Source organism: Oryx dammah, unplaced genomic scaffold (assembly GCF_014754425.2).
Source record: "Oryx dammah isolate SB20612 unplaced genomic scaffold, SCBI_Odam_1.1 HiC_scaffold_15, whole genome shotgun sequence".
Taxonomy (NCBI): domain Eukaryota; kingdom Metazoa; phylum Chordata; class Mammalia; order Artiodactyla; family Bovidae; genus Oryx; species Oryx dammah.
This window is the reverse complement of record NW_024070199.1, coordinates 42,920,336-42,935,767: the sequence shown is the minus strand read 5'-3', so window position 1 is coordinate 42,935,767 and position 15,432 is coordinate 42,920,336.

The window sequence follows — 15,432 nt, the reverse complement described above, 5'->3', positions numbered from 1 at the left end:
CATCTTGTATGATTTCACTTATAAGAAATGTCAGAATAGAAGAATATATAGAGGCAGAAAGTGGATTTGTGATTACTTAGCTAGGGAGGGCCAGTGTTCTTGCCTGGAGAATCCCAGGGACGGGAGAGCCTGGAGGGCTGCCGTCTATGGGGTCATACAGAGTCAGACACAACTGAAGTGACTTAGCAGCAGCAGCAGCTAGGGAGAGATGGCAGAATAGTGATAGCTAAAGTGCATGAGTTTCTCTTTATGGTAATGAAAATGTTCCAAAATTGCTATGGTGATGGTTACATGTATCTGTGAATATACCAAAACCACTAACTGCACATTTTAATGGGTGAATTTATGATATGTGAATTATTATATCTCAATATATGCTTTGTGCTCAGCCATATCTGACTCTTTGTGACCCCTGGACTGTAGCCTGCCAGATTCCTCCATCCATGGGATTTTTCAGGCAAGAATACTGGAGCAGGTTGCCATTTCCTCCTCCAGGGGACCTTCCTGCATCCCCTGCATCTCAGGTATTGACAGGCAGGTTCTTCACCACTGAGCCACTGGGGATGGCCCGTATCTCAATACAGCTTTTCCTTAAAAAGAACCAGCTAGAACAAAACAAATATGACAAGGAGCAAAAGAAACTAAGTATCAGAATTCATACTCTATAATTGTATTGATGTAAATCTTAAAAATAGTTCAAACCAAGCCATATCAGTTCAGGATGCTTATTTTGGTGGCAAAACTAAAGAAAGGTGAGGAAGTTAAGGGCATGAAAATTAGGCAGAGGTTTTAACCTGGAAGGAGCCTAGCGGGTGCTCTGGGGCGCTGTCCAGGGTGCTGTTTGGTTTCTTGACAGAGTAGCACTCACCCAAGTGCTTGCTTTATAATGCTTCTTAAGCTGTACGTTTATATTGTGTGAACTTTTGGTGTGTTTATCATATTTTACAATAAAAGCATTTCAAATAAGATGAGCTGGTTCGATCAAACCTCCACACTCTGCAATGTGAATGGGTAAGGAGTAGTTCTAGCTGAAAGGTCAGGATGTGGAGGAGACTGGTGAGACTGTGGCCAGAATAAGCGAAGAGGAACCCAGGGAGCTGAGAAAGCCAGTGAGAGCGAGTGCACACAGAGAAGCAAAAACCAGGAGAGGGGCTACGAAGGGCCCCTAGGACTTCAAGTCTTGATAGCTTGATTCGATCATCTACCCACTGATCAACAGTGTTATTAAGTACTTGCTTTCGGTCACACCAGTGAAGCTGCTTCTCCCTAATCCCCAGTGGTGCATCACCAGCAATCATTCTTGTCTCTGTGACATCATTCCCTGGCCATAGCTAAAGGGAGTAAGGATGCCAACCTGACCCAGGCTGGGCCAATCACATCTTGCCTGTTCGGAACTTGGAACAGAGATTCAGAGACAGCCTTTCTCTGTTGTAGAGTTGAAGAATCATGGAAAACTGGTTTTGCTATGCCAAAGCTTCACCCTCAGTGGGCAGTTACCCAAGTCTCAAGAAACACTGCGGGATAATTGGTAACTGCTTTGCCACTGGATATAAGAACTGCCTCTTCCATCCTAGTGAAAGTGAAGTCGCTCAGTCGTGTCCGACTCTTTGCGATCCCGTGGACTGTAATCTACCAGACTTCTCTGTCCATGGGATTTTCCAGGCAAGAGTACTGGAGTGGGTTGCCATTTCCTTCTCCAGGGGGTCTTCCTGACCCAGGGATCAAACCCAGGTCTCCTGCACTGCAGGCAGACGCTTTACCCTCTGAGCCACCAGGGAAGCTCCTCTTAGGTTGTGAATATTTTACTTACATGTGTGTGTGCTCGGTCACTCAGTCGTGTCCAGCTCTGCGACTCCATGAGTGCAGACACATGTTTTAGATTCTTCTGGTCAGAAAGGCCTGCTTCTGACTGAATCAGATGCTGTTTCCTAAAGAAGCGGATGTGGTGGAGACAGTGGCTAGGTCCAGTTTCAAAGTAGCTCCAACTGCAGAGTCTGCAGCCCTCTGTCCGTGGTGCCAGTGGTGAGATGCTGCGCACGATGGGGGCAGTTCAGCCTTTTCAGGACAGTTTTGTGGCATGATTTTCAGTGTGTTCCTACTTGCCTGGCTGCAGCGCCTAGTTCCCTGCACAGCCTGGAGACTCTCTGAGTTAGTTACTCAGTATCCTTCATAAGTTTTCTTTCTGCTTAGAGTGTCCAGAATTGGCTTATGTGCTTGAAATTAAGAACCCTGGGTGTGTGTGGTGGGGGTGTGTGGGGGAGGGAGGCTCCAGAGGGAGGCTCCAGAGGAAGGGGATATATGTATGTATATAGCTGATTCACATTGTTATATAGCAGCAACTAACCCAATATTGTAAAGCAATTATCCTCTAATTTTAAAAAGTCAATAAATTTTTTTTAAGTCAATAAATTTTTAAAAATACATAAATAAGAAAAAAAAGAACTTGGACCTACATCGCTAGAAACCTGAATGCAGTCCTTCCTGAGTAGCCCAGAGGGAATTATCTCTCCCCATTTCTTGTCTCTCTACCTCTCTGTATGTTGACATCACTTCTCCCCGCAAACCAACATATGTGGCCTGAGGTAGGAAGTGGCTACGCTGCATCTCCCAAGTTTTGATATCCTCTCCCGTCAAGAAGCCAGTACAGACTGAGAATGGAATTTCTTTTCTTTTTTTTTTTTTTTTTGTTTAGCTACAACATGCAGGATCTTAGCTCCCTGATCAAGGATTGAACCCCTGTCCCTGGCAGTAAAAGCATGGAGTTCTAACTACTGGACTGCCAGGGAATTCCCCAGGATTTCTGACTTTTAATAAAAGATTACAGGGAGAGAAACTTTGACCCAGCTTGGGGGAGATGCTTGCACCTAGCCAGTCAAGTACAAATAGGCAGAATCATGTCATATAAAAATGGTTGCTGTGGGACAGGAAGCAGGCAGAGCACAACAGTTGAAAGAATGACAACCACTGAGGACACAGCATAAACTGGTTAGAGCCAACTAGGTCCAAGATGGCAGATGAGTTGACTTCCACTAGACCTTGAGCATCAGTAGAGTCTCATTGTAACACATCAGAATACTAAATGACACACCTGCAGGTGCCATGACAGTCCCAAGGTTGACTGTAAAAGGACAAAAAGTGGGTGGTGACCCAATTCCTATAACTCTCTGCCCCTTCTCCAGAAAAGTTGGAATAATCCTCCCCCTCATTAGCCTATGAAATCACCCAGCCCATAAAATCTAAAGTGTGTTAGTCGCTCAGTTGTGTCCAACTCTTTGTGACCCCATGGTCTGTCCATGGAATTCTCTAGGCAAGAATACTTGGAGAAGGGATGCCATTCCCTTCTCCAAGGGATCTCCCTGACCCAGGGATCAAACCAAGGTCTAACCACTCCCATATTTCAGGGTCTCTGGCCTTCTGAGATGGCCCCACACTCTGTATTTCTCCCAGGACTGCTCTCACTTTCTGAGATGGGCCACATTCTGTGTATGGAATGTATATGTCTCTAAATAAACCTGCTGTCACTTTGCTAAGACTCATTCTTGAGTTCTTTCCCATGCAAAGCCAAGAGCCTACATTTGGTGGCCCATCTCAGGGACTTGTCTGAGACCTGGGATGTGACCATCCTCTCACATCCCACCTTTTTCCTGCAATAGCTGGCTCCAACCCCATGTGAAACGGAAGCGGGAGGGGCAGGGCACGATATCTGAAAGAATGACATAGCCGTTCAGTCAAGAGGACATAACACAAACTGATCAGAGTCAAACGGGTCCAAGATGGCAGACAAGTCAACTCTGACTAGACCTTGATCCTCAGAATATGCTCTTTGTAACACAATAGCGGCAACAACAGCACGCCAGCAAGCTAAACGAGACACCCGCAGGTGCCACGACAGTTCCAAGGCCAACCATCAAAGACCAAAAGGGAGCAGTAGCCCAGCTCCTGGAAACTTCTGCCCCTTCCCCAAAATAGCTGGAATAATCCTCCCACTCATTAGCCTATGAAGTTGTTGCTGTTCATTCGCTAAATCGTGTCCGACTCTTTGTGACCCCATGGACTGCAGCACGCCTGGCTTCCCTGTCCCCGGCTGATAAAAACTAACCACACCGCATTTCAAGGCTGCGCTCAGCCTCTGTGATGGCCCACACTCTACCTGTGGAGTGTGTTTCTCTCTAAATAAATCTACTTCTTGCCTATCACTTTGTCTCTTACTGAGTTCTTTCTGAGACGAGACTACAAGAATCCGAGTTTCAGCAGGTCCTGAAACCAGATGTGTGACCTTAGTTGGAAGACAGTGGGTTTTAGCTGGGTTCAAGTCCTGGCCACGTGCGTTAGTCCCAAACTGGGTTGTGGCTGGGTTTGAGTCTTAGCATGTGCGTTCAAGTCCCAGTCTTGAGGTGAATGCTTTCACATGCATTGGGGCAGGGGTGCATTTTCAGAGAATGGACTGGACCTAAATGTGTGCACTATAAACAGCAGTTAGGTGTGGTGAAGTGGGGAGGGGAGGGGCAAAGGGCCAGGAGGGTGGTTTCAACTTAAGGTCTATCAACCCTTAGGAAGCAAAACTGAAAAATTAGATTTTTACCTTCTGGGTGATGGGGAGCTACTGAGAGGCTTCTGATGATGGAAGTGTTACACATCTGAGGCAGGACATTTTTACATACAGAAAAATTGAAATAAGAAAAAAATCATCCTCAAATGTACTACCCACAACCTCTGTCACTGTTTGTATGTATTTCCCTTCCACTCTTTCTTCTAAGTGTACACACACACGCATAAACACACAAGCACAATTATAATTACACCTTATATACACAATATGGCATCTGCTTTGAGTAATTAACATTATATCATGTGTATTTCCATGTACTTAAATACTCCTCCTCAATAGTATTTTAATGGCTAGGAGAGTTAGGGATGGCCTCTTTGAGGAAGTAGCACTGAACTTGAGGTCAGAAGGATAAAAAAGCAAGTTTGGGGAAAAGCCTTCCAAGGAGAAGTAATAGTGTGTGTGAAGCCCTGAGTCAGGAGTAGGCTTGGTGAGTTTGAGGATGAGTATAAAGTAAATTTCTTCCTGCGTTTCTTCTTTGCTGTTATTGTTTAGTCAATTAGTCGTGTCTGACTCTTTGTGACTCCATGGACTGCAGCACGCCAGGCTTCCCTGTCCTTCGCTATCTCCCAGAGTTTTCTCAAATTCATGTCCATTGAGTCAATGACACTATCTATCCATCTCATCCTCTGTCACCCTCTTCTCCTCACGCCCTCAATCGTTTGCTTCATCAAGGTCTTTTCCAGTGAGTCAGCTCTTCGCATCAGGTGGCCAAAGTATTGGAGCTTCAGCTTTAGCATCAGTCCTTCCAATGAATATTCAGGGCTGATTTCCTTTAGGATTGACTGGTTTGATCTCCTTGCAGTCCAAGGGACTCTCAAGAGTCTTCTCCAGCACCACAGTTTGAAAGCATCAGTTCAGTGTTCAGCCTTCTTTGGGCTTCCCTGGTGATTCAGCTGGTAAAGAATCTGCCTGAAATGCGGGAGACCTGGGTTCGACCTATAGGGAGACCTATAGGTTGGAAAGATCCCCTGGAGGGGGGCATGGCAACCCACTCCCCTATTCTTGCCTGGAGAATCCTAGGTTGGGAAAATCCTCTGGAGGAGAGCATGGCAACCCCCTCCAGTATTCTGGCCTGGAGAAGCCCCATGGGCAAAGGAGGCTGGTGGGCTACAGTCCATGGGGTCATCAAGAGTCAAACATGACTAAGCGACTAAGCACACAGCACACAGCCTTCTTTACGGTCCAGCTAGCACATCCGTAAGTGACTGCTGGAAAAACCATAGCTTCGACTATACAGATCTTGGTCAGCAAAGTGTTGCCTTTGTTTTTTAATACGCTGTTTAGGTTTGTCATAGCTTTCCTTCCAAGGAGCAAGTGTCTTTTAATTTCATGGCTGTAGTCACTGTCCGCAGTGATTTTGGAGCCAAAGAAAATAAAATCTGTCACTGCTCCTACTTTCCCCCCTTCTATTTGCTATGAAGTGATGGGGCTGGATGACCTGATCTAGTTTTTTCAATGTTGAATTTTAAGCCAGCTTTTCACTCCTCTTTTCACCCTCATCAAGAGGCTCTTTAGTTCCTCTTCACTTTCTGCCATTAGAGTGGTATTTTCTGCATATCTGAGGTTGTTGATATTTCTCCCTGCAATCTTGATTCCAGTTTGTGATGCATCCAGCCTGGCATTTCACATGATGTACACTGCATAGAGGGCTTCTCAGGTGTCACCAGTGGTAAAGAACCCACCTACCAATACAAGAGATGTTAAGAGATATGGATTTGATCTCTGGGTCAGGAAGATCCCCTGGAGGAGGGCAGAGCAACCCACTCCAGTACTCTTGCCTGGAGAATCCCATGGACAAAGGAGCCCAGCAGGCTACAGTCCATAGGGTCAGAAAGAGTTGGACATGACTGAAGTGACTTAGCACACACATTCTGCACAGAAGTTAAATAACCAGGGCGACAGTATACAGCCTTGACACACTCCTTTCCCATTTTTGAACCAGTCCATAGTTACATGTCCAGTTCTTGCTTCTTGACTGCATACAGGTTTCACAGGAGGAGGTGAAGTGGTCTGGTATTCCTTTCTTTTTAGGAATTTTCCAGTTTGTTGTGATCCATACAGTCAAAGGCTTCAGTGTAGTCAGTGAAGCAAAAGTAGATGTTTCTCTGAAATTCTCTTGCTTTTTCTGTGATCCAATGGATCTCTTGTTCCTCCATCTTTACTAAATCCAGCTTCTACATCTGAAAGTTCTTGATTCATGTACTACTGAAGTCTAGCTTGGAGGATTTTGAGCATAACCTTACTAGCTAAGAGTGCAGTTGTTCAGTAGCTTGAACATTCTTTGGCACTGCCCTTCTTTAGGATTGGAATGAAAACTGACCTTTTCCAGTCCTGTGGCCAATGCTGAGTTTTCAAAATTTGCTGACATATTGAGTGCAATTTAATAGCATCATCTTTTAGCATTTTAAATAGCTCAGCTGGAATTCCATCACCTCCAGTAGCTTTGTTTGCAGTAATGCTTCCTAAGCCCTAGGTGACTTCACACTCTCATGTCTGGCAGTAGGTGAGTGATTACACCATCATGGTTATCCAGGTCATTAGGACTTTTTTGATATAGTTCTTCTGTGTATTTTCTTGCAGATTCTTCTTAATCTCTTCTGCTTCTGTTAGGTGCTTACCATTTCTGCTCTTTCCCCTGTGGCTCAGCTGGTAAAGAATCCGCCTGCAATGTGGGAGACCTGGGTGTGATCCCTGGGTTGGGAAGACCCCCTGGAGAAGGGAATGGCTACCCACTCCAGTATTCTGGCCTGGAGAATTCCATGGACTGTATAGTCCATGGGGTCGCAAAGAGTCGGACACAACTGAGCAACTTGCACTTTGCATGAAATATTCCTTTGATATCTCCAATTTTCTTGAAGTGATCGCTAGTCTTTTCCATTCTATTGCTTTTCTCTATTTGCATTGCTCTCATAAGAAGGCTTTCTTATATCTCCTTGCTATTCTTTGGAACTCTGCATTCGGTTGGGTGTATTTTCCCTTTCTCCCTTGCTTTTTGCTTCTCTTCTTTTCTCAACTATTTGTAAAGCCTCCTCAGACAAACACTTGGACTTCTTGCATTTCTTTTTCTTTGGGATGGGTTTGGTCACTGAATCCTGTACAATGTTACAGACCTCTGCCCACAGTTCTATAGGCACTCTGTCTACCAGATCTAATCTCTGGAATCTATTCATCAACTCCACTTTTCCAATCAAATCATAAGGGATTTGATTTAGGTCATACCTGAATGGCCTAGTGGTTTTCCCTACTTCAATTTAAGCCTGAATTTTGCAATAAGGAGTTCAAGATCTGAGCCATAGTCAGCTCCAGGTCTTGTTTTTGCTGACTGTATAAAGTGTCTCTATCTTCAGCTGCAAAGAATATAATCAATCTGATTTCAGTAGTGACAATATTGTGATGTCCACATGTAAAGTGGTCTCTTGTGTTGTTGGAAGAGGGTGTTTGCTCTGACCAGTGTGTTCTCTTGACAAAACTCTTAGCCTTTGCCCTACTTTATTTTGTACTCCAAGGCCAAATTTTTCAGTTACTCCAGGTATCCTTTGAGTTCCTACTTTTGCATTCCAGTCCCCTGAGGAAAAGGATTTTCTTTCTTTCTTTTTTTTTAAACCATCTTGTTTTTGGTGTTAGCTCTCGAACGTCTCATAGGTCTTCATAGAGCTGGTCAACTTCAGCTTCTGCAACATCAGTGATTTGGGCATAGACTCGCATTACTGTGATGTTGAATGGTTTGCTTTGGAAATGAACCAAGATCATTCTGTTGTTTTTGAGACTGCACCCAAGTACTGCATTTTGGACTCTTGTTGACTATGAGGACTACTCCATTTTTTCTAAGAGATTTTTGCCCACAGTAGTAGATAGAATGGTCATCTGACTTAAATTAGCCCATGCCTATCCATTTTAGCTCGCTAATTCCTAAAATGTTGATGTTCACTCTTGACATCTCCTATTTGACCACTTCCAATTTACCTTGATTCATGGACCTAACATTCCAGGTTCCTACACAATATTGTTCTTTATAGCATCAGACTTTTCTTTCACCGCCAGACGCATCCACAACTGAGCATTTTTTCCTCTTTGGTCCAGCCACCTCATTCTTTCTGGAGGATTTCTCTGCTCTTCCCCAGTAGCATACTGGACACCTTCCGACCTGGGAAGCTCATGTTCTGGTGTCATATCTTTCTGTCCATTCATACTGTTTATGGGGTTCTCGTGGCCAGAATATTGGAGTGGTTTGCCATTCCTCCCGCAGTGAACCACATCTTGTCAGAACCCTCCACTGTAATGCATCCATCCCGGGTGGCCATGCACGGTATGGCTCAGAGCTTCACTGAGTTCGCAAGCCCCTTCATCACGACGAGGCTGTGATCTATCTATGAAGGGGCGTTTCTTCTTTACTCACACTCAATCCATTCTAACCCCCTGGCAGAAACTTAAATTTAATTGGGTGTTAAATTTAGTTAAATTGGGTATCCTACAATTTAACTCCATTCTGTCTACCTTGAGATAGTGAGACCCCACCAGTTTAGATTCCTGTTCCCACAGGACTGGGTCTTTGCTGTGGCATGCAGCTCTCCAGGTGCAACATTGGGCTTAGTTGCTGCATGGCACGTGGGAATCTTAGCTCCCAGACCAAGGATTGCCCCCTGCACTGGAAGGTGGATTTTTAACCACTGGACCACCAGAGAAGTCCCAAGATTGCTCCCAGTTTATTTATTTATTTTTTAAAATAATTTTATTTATTTATTTTAAAAATAATTTTATTTATCTATTTAAAAAATAATTTATTTATTTAAATAATTTTAGTTGTTTATTTTATTTTATTTTTGTGTGTGTGTGTGTAATAAAGTTTTATTAAAGTATAAAGGAGATAGAGAAAGCTTCTGACTAGGCATCAGAAGAGGGCAGAGAGTACCCGCTTGTTAGCGTTAGCAATGAGTTTATATACTCTCCAATGAATCCAAAGAATGTCTGGAGGTTGTACAGACCTCACCAGACCTACTCCCATAATCTACATTTTAAGATAACAGAATTAGCCAGAAGGTTTCATCCAGAGACTGTCCTCAGGCAGAATACATTATTGTTAAATAATCCTTAGGAATGTAGAGAAGGAAATAAAGTTTGTCCTTTCTTCCTCCTTGAGAATTCCAGACCCTTCTCTCCTTGGGGACCCCTAGACTTCTTATCAACCTGCCTAGGAAATGACTCTCTCATGCCTCCCTTTTCTTTTAGGAGAATTATGTTGCCTAGGGAAAAGGGGCGTCATTCTCGTTCCATAACTGCTTCCGAGCTGAGAAGGGGCATTGTCCCTAAATTGGTGAGGCAACATGTTCTCCTAATCCTCATATTGAGGATATCTGATCCAGGGGCCCCAAATAGTAGTTGGAGGAAGGTGCAGCAGTAGCAGGAGTTTGAGCAACCATTTGTAACTCAAACGCTTTCATGCAGCTAGAAACAAATCCAGTTACACAGTTACAGATGTAAGGCAACATAGTCAAAATTAAAAGTCACATTATGTCCATAGTTAAAGTGCAAAGTGTTGCACCAGTCCATTTTAGGGTTGGTAGATGTCATCAGATGAAGAAGAGGCATCGCATGTGATTGTTGTCGAAGGTATTCACAGACTTGAAGAAAGTCCTTTCCTTGAAGTGGAGGTGTCCACCACGGGAAGCCTTCCACTGATGAAGAGAATCTTTATAACCTCCTTAGCCTGTTCACTACGACAGACAGAAGCCTCAGTCCATCCAGTAAAAGTATCTACCCAAACTTGTGAGCGAGAATATGCATTAGCTTTTGGAACATGAGTAAAATAAATTTCCCAGTCCTCTCCAGGATACATCCAGATGGGGAAGAGATTTTGCTTCCAAAACCTGTTCAGCAGTCACCACAGCATAACCTCCTTTACGCTTTCCATCCCGAACAAAAGAACTGGCATCTCTAAATATTTCCATGTCAGGATTGTCTAATGGGGAATCCATTAGATCTTCCTGAGAGTTCAAAGGAGTGAGGCTGGAATTGTTAGCTCCCATCTTGTCCTGAAGGATCCTGGTCGAGCCCCCAAGATGAAAGATTGTTGTTCAATCATGACGCCGGGATTCTTGGCCCCGGAGGAGAAGAATTCAATCCAGAGCAAAGATGAGGCTTGATCGCTCAGCGCTTTTGTGTAATAAAGTTTCATTAAAGTATAAAGGAGATAGAGAAAGCTTCTGACATAGGCATCAGAAGGGGGCAGAAAGAGTACCCCTATTTGTTTATTTTAAAAATAATTTATCTATTTTTAAAAATAATTTATTTAAATAATTTTATTTGTTTATTTTTAAAAATAATTTTATTTATTTTTAATGACTTTATTTTATTTTAAAAATAATTTTATTTATTTTTGATTGTGCTGGGTCTTTGTTGCTGCGAGAGCTTTCCTCTAGTTGCAGCAAGCGGGGACTACTCTCAGGTTGTGGAGTAGGATTCTCTAGCACAGACTCTAGGGCACATGGGCTTCAGTAGGGCTCAGTAGCTGTGGCTTCCAGGCTCCAGAGCACAAGCTTAGCACTTGCAGGCTTCGTTGCTCCAAGGCATATGTGATCTTCCCGGATTAGGGATCAAACTCCTGCACTGGCAGATGAATTCTTTCCCACTGAGCCACCAGGGAAGCCCCTGCCCCCAGTTTCGATGCCAATTGCAAGGCCAGGGTTTCACCTGTGCTTCTGGCCAATCAGCAACCAGTGATAAGCTGGAAGTTCCCATGACCCACTCCTTGTGTTTCATCATTTGCAAAAATGGCGCACAGAACTCAGGAAAACAGTTTACTTATATGATTGCCAGTTTATTACAAAGACTACTTCAAAGGGTACAAATGAACAGCCAGAGGAAGAGGTTTTACAGGGCTAGGCACGAGACCCTCCCAGCAGCTTCACATGTTCACCAACCAGGAAATTCTCAGAACCCTGACCTTTTGGGTTTTTATGGAGGCTTCATTAAATAGGTGGGGCTTCCCAGGTGGCTAAGTAGTAAAGAATTCGATTCTCCTGCTGATTCAGGAAATGCAGGAGACACAGGTTAGATCCCTGGGTCAGGAAGATTCCCTGGAGGAGGAAATGGCAACCCACTCCAGTATTCTTGCCTGAAAAATCCCATGGACAGAGGAGCTTGGTGGGCTACAGTTCATGGCAGAACAAAGAGTTGGGCACGACTGGGAAAATGAGCACGGAAATGAGCAATAAGTAAGCGTGATCGATGAAGTCACTGACCATCAGTGACTCAGTCAACAGTTTATCCTGTTTCTCCTCCCCAAAGGTCAGAGGTCAGGGGGATGGGTCTGAAAGTTCCAGTCCCCTAGTTATGTGGTTCGTTTCCCTGGCAACCAGAACCCACAGGCTTTTAGGAACAACACTTCATTATCATAAAGTCTCCAGTTGCTGAAAGGGGCTTGTTATGAATAACAGAAAAGTCTCCATTCACCTTTTCGGCTCTTGTCACTTAGGAAATTCCAAGGGTTTTAGGAGCTCTGTGCCAGAGACAGGGACAAAAGACCAACCTAGATTCAATATCCACAGGATCAACCAATCTGGAGTTGAAAATATATATTTTTTTAATTCCAGAAGCTTCCCTGGTGGCTCAGTTGTAAAGAATCTGCCTGCCAATGCAGGAGACGCAGATGCAATCACTGATCTGGGAAGATCCACAACTAAGATCCCCTTAGTTGCCACAGAGCAACTAAAGCCGTGCTCCACAACTCCTGAGCTTGTGCTCTAGAGCCCTGTGCGCCGCAACTACTGAGCCCAAGCACCGCAAGTACTGAAGCCTGCATGCCCTAGAGCCCATGCTCTGAAATGAGAGAAGCCCCTGCCATGGGGAGTCTGGACACTGAAACCGGAAGTAGCCCCCACTTGCCGTAAATCGAGAAAAGTCCACGCAGCACTGAAGACCCAGCACAGCCGTTCATTCATTCATTCATTCATTCATTTTTTAATTCCAGAAAGTTTTGGGACTCCCCTGGTAGGCCAGTGGTTAAGACTACATGCTCCCAGTGCAGAGGGCACGTGTTCAATCCCTGGTCGGGGCACTAACATCCTGCATGCCAATGGCTCAGCCTAGTGACTCTGCCACCTTCTAGCCTAGTGACTCAACCTCTCCGTGCTTCAGTTTCCTTATGCATGAAGTGGGCATAATAACAGCACCTATACCTCATAGGGGGCTACCCAGGTGGTGCTAGTGGTAAAGAACCTGCCTGCGGCACAGGTTCAATCCCTGCGTCAGGAAGACTCCCTGGAGGAGGGCATAGCAACCCACTCCAGTGTTCTTGCCTGGAGAATCCCAAGGACAGAGGAGCCTGATGGGCTACAGCCCATGGGGTCACAAAGAGTAGGACACGACTGAAGCGACTTAGTATGCATGCATACATTCCTCATAGGACTGCAATGAGATTTAAATGAGATACTCTTTATAAAGACAGACCCAGTTCATACCACACAAGTATTTGTAGACTAAGATAAACTCTGTCTTCTACATACTTCTGAAAACGATCCACGATTATCTCTCCACCATCATACCGTCCTGACCTAATGGGTCTTGCTCCATCCAATCCCTGCCATCCTCCAATCCATCCTCACACCCAAACCAGGGTCCTCTTTTCCAAATGTGAATATAATGCAAATAATGGGTTGGCCAAAAAGTTTGTTTGGGTTTTCCTATAAGATCTTGTGGAAAATCTTGCCTGGGATATCCCACAGACTGAGGAGCCTGGCAGGCTACTGTGGCGTCAAAAACTTAGCAACTACACAATAGCAGCAGCAGCTTCAGTGGCTCCCTACTGCAAGGCTGCCCTCCTTAGCAGGCTGACAAGGTCCAGGAGATCTGGTCCCCACTCACCTGTGCAGGCTCACCTTGGCCACTGAACACTCTGGGCAACCATATATGCAAAGGTAGACTAGAAAGTTGTTTCCTTATAATCTGTAAGAGGTGGAATGATCACAATTGTCCTTTCATTGACAAGAAATGGAAATTTCACCCACTGGTACCCAGTTTGTGCCAGACCACATTCTTGGTTTCCTGAGGACCTACCATGCCCATTCCTTCATTCAGGAAGGTTTACTTCTTTATTTGTAAATGAATTTGTGAATATCAGCTGGCTGATGTGAAGCATCCAGAGATAAAGGCTACCTAGCTTGGCTTGCTCTGGGAAAGGCTTTTTCCCTCCCCCCCAGTTTATTTATCTTTTATTTCTTCCAAAATTGAATATATCAAGTCCTATGGGCTTCCCTGGTGGCTCAGTGGTAAAGAATCCACCTGCAATGCAGTGATAGCTTATGGTGAACAGTGTCGGATCCATGATCTCCAAAGATTTAGCTTCGGGACCAGGGACCAGGCTTGAGCACTCAAGAGCTTTTGTGTAGCAGAGTTTTATTAAAGTATGAAAAGGACAGAGAAATCTTCTGACACAGACATCAGAAGGGGGATGGAGAGTGCCCCCATCCCTAGTCTTGGCAGGGGAATTATATACTTTTTAATTGGTTATTACAATAAATCAAAAGAATGTCTCAAGGTTGTAAAGATCTTACTAGACCCACTCCCATAATATACACTTTAAGATAACAGAATTAGTCAGAAGGTTTTCAGGAAGGAGAAACATGTCCTCAACCAGGATACATTATTGTTATATAATCCTTACTAAGTAATGTACAAAAAAAACCTTTGCCCTTTCCTTCTCCTTTAGAATTCCAGACCCCTAACTCCTCCTTGAGAGCCCCAGACCCCTTTCTCCTCCTTCGGGACCCCAGACTTTTTATCAGCCTGCCTAGGAATTGACTCTCTCAGCAGGAGATGCGGGTTTGATCTCTGGGGAGGGAAGATCCCCTGGAGAAGGAAATGGCAACCCACTCTAGTATTCAGGTCTGGAGAATCTCCTGGACAGAAGAGCCTGGAGGCTACAGTCCAGGGGATCACAGATAGTCGGACAGGACTGAGAGACTAAACAACAATGATTGTTAAAGAGAAAATAACAAACAAGCAAACAAAATCCGAGGCCCCGCCCCCATTTCTCTTAAAGTCACAGAACACAAAAGGAACTGCAGTGGAATAAGTGGGTGCAGAAAGCCAGGAGGGAGAGGATGGCAAGATAAACTCCCCAAATATTTAGAAAGCTATTCAACAGAAGTGATAAATACAAGCCGGTGTGAGACAAGTGAAATTAAGGAGCAGCAGAGATGAGAGGCTGTTTTGTAGATACAGGCAGCTTTCCTCTTCTTTTTTCTCATCAGGGTATTCTAGGCCCTCGGCTGGAAACCAGGCCCTCTTCCACATGCTTTACCTGAGTTAGCTAATTTCCTGCGAGGTAGGTACTATATTTAGCCCCACGTTACTCCTAAAGACAGGAAGCACGGGGAAGTTAATTACTGTGCTCCACGTTTTATGGCAAGTAAATCAAAAGAGCCTTCTTGGGTCCAGAGTTTTGATAAGGCTAATGAGGCTGAGTGTTATAAAGAACTTGACAGACATCAGAGGCAGGAACAATCACACTTAATTAGAGGGAGTCCAACATGAATTCAGAATTTAAAATAGATGTGTCTCACAGTTTACCATGGATTATCTCATTTCAGTAGAGGAGGCAGTGCAGGGCTGTGGTAAATAGCACAAGGTCTAGAATCAGATAATCCTAACACTTGTTTCCCAGCCTTGTCACATACCAGTTATATGTTCTGGGGCCTCTTTTAGTGCCTCAGTTTCTCATTTGTAAAGATTTTTACCGTCTGAGATACCAGGGAAGTCTCCATTTGTAGAGTATAATAAAACAATTTGTCTCATGCCATTGTGAGGATTAAATAAGATAATAATAC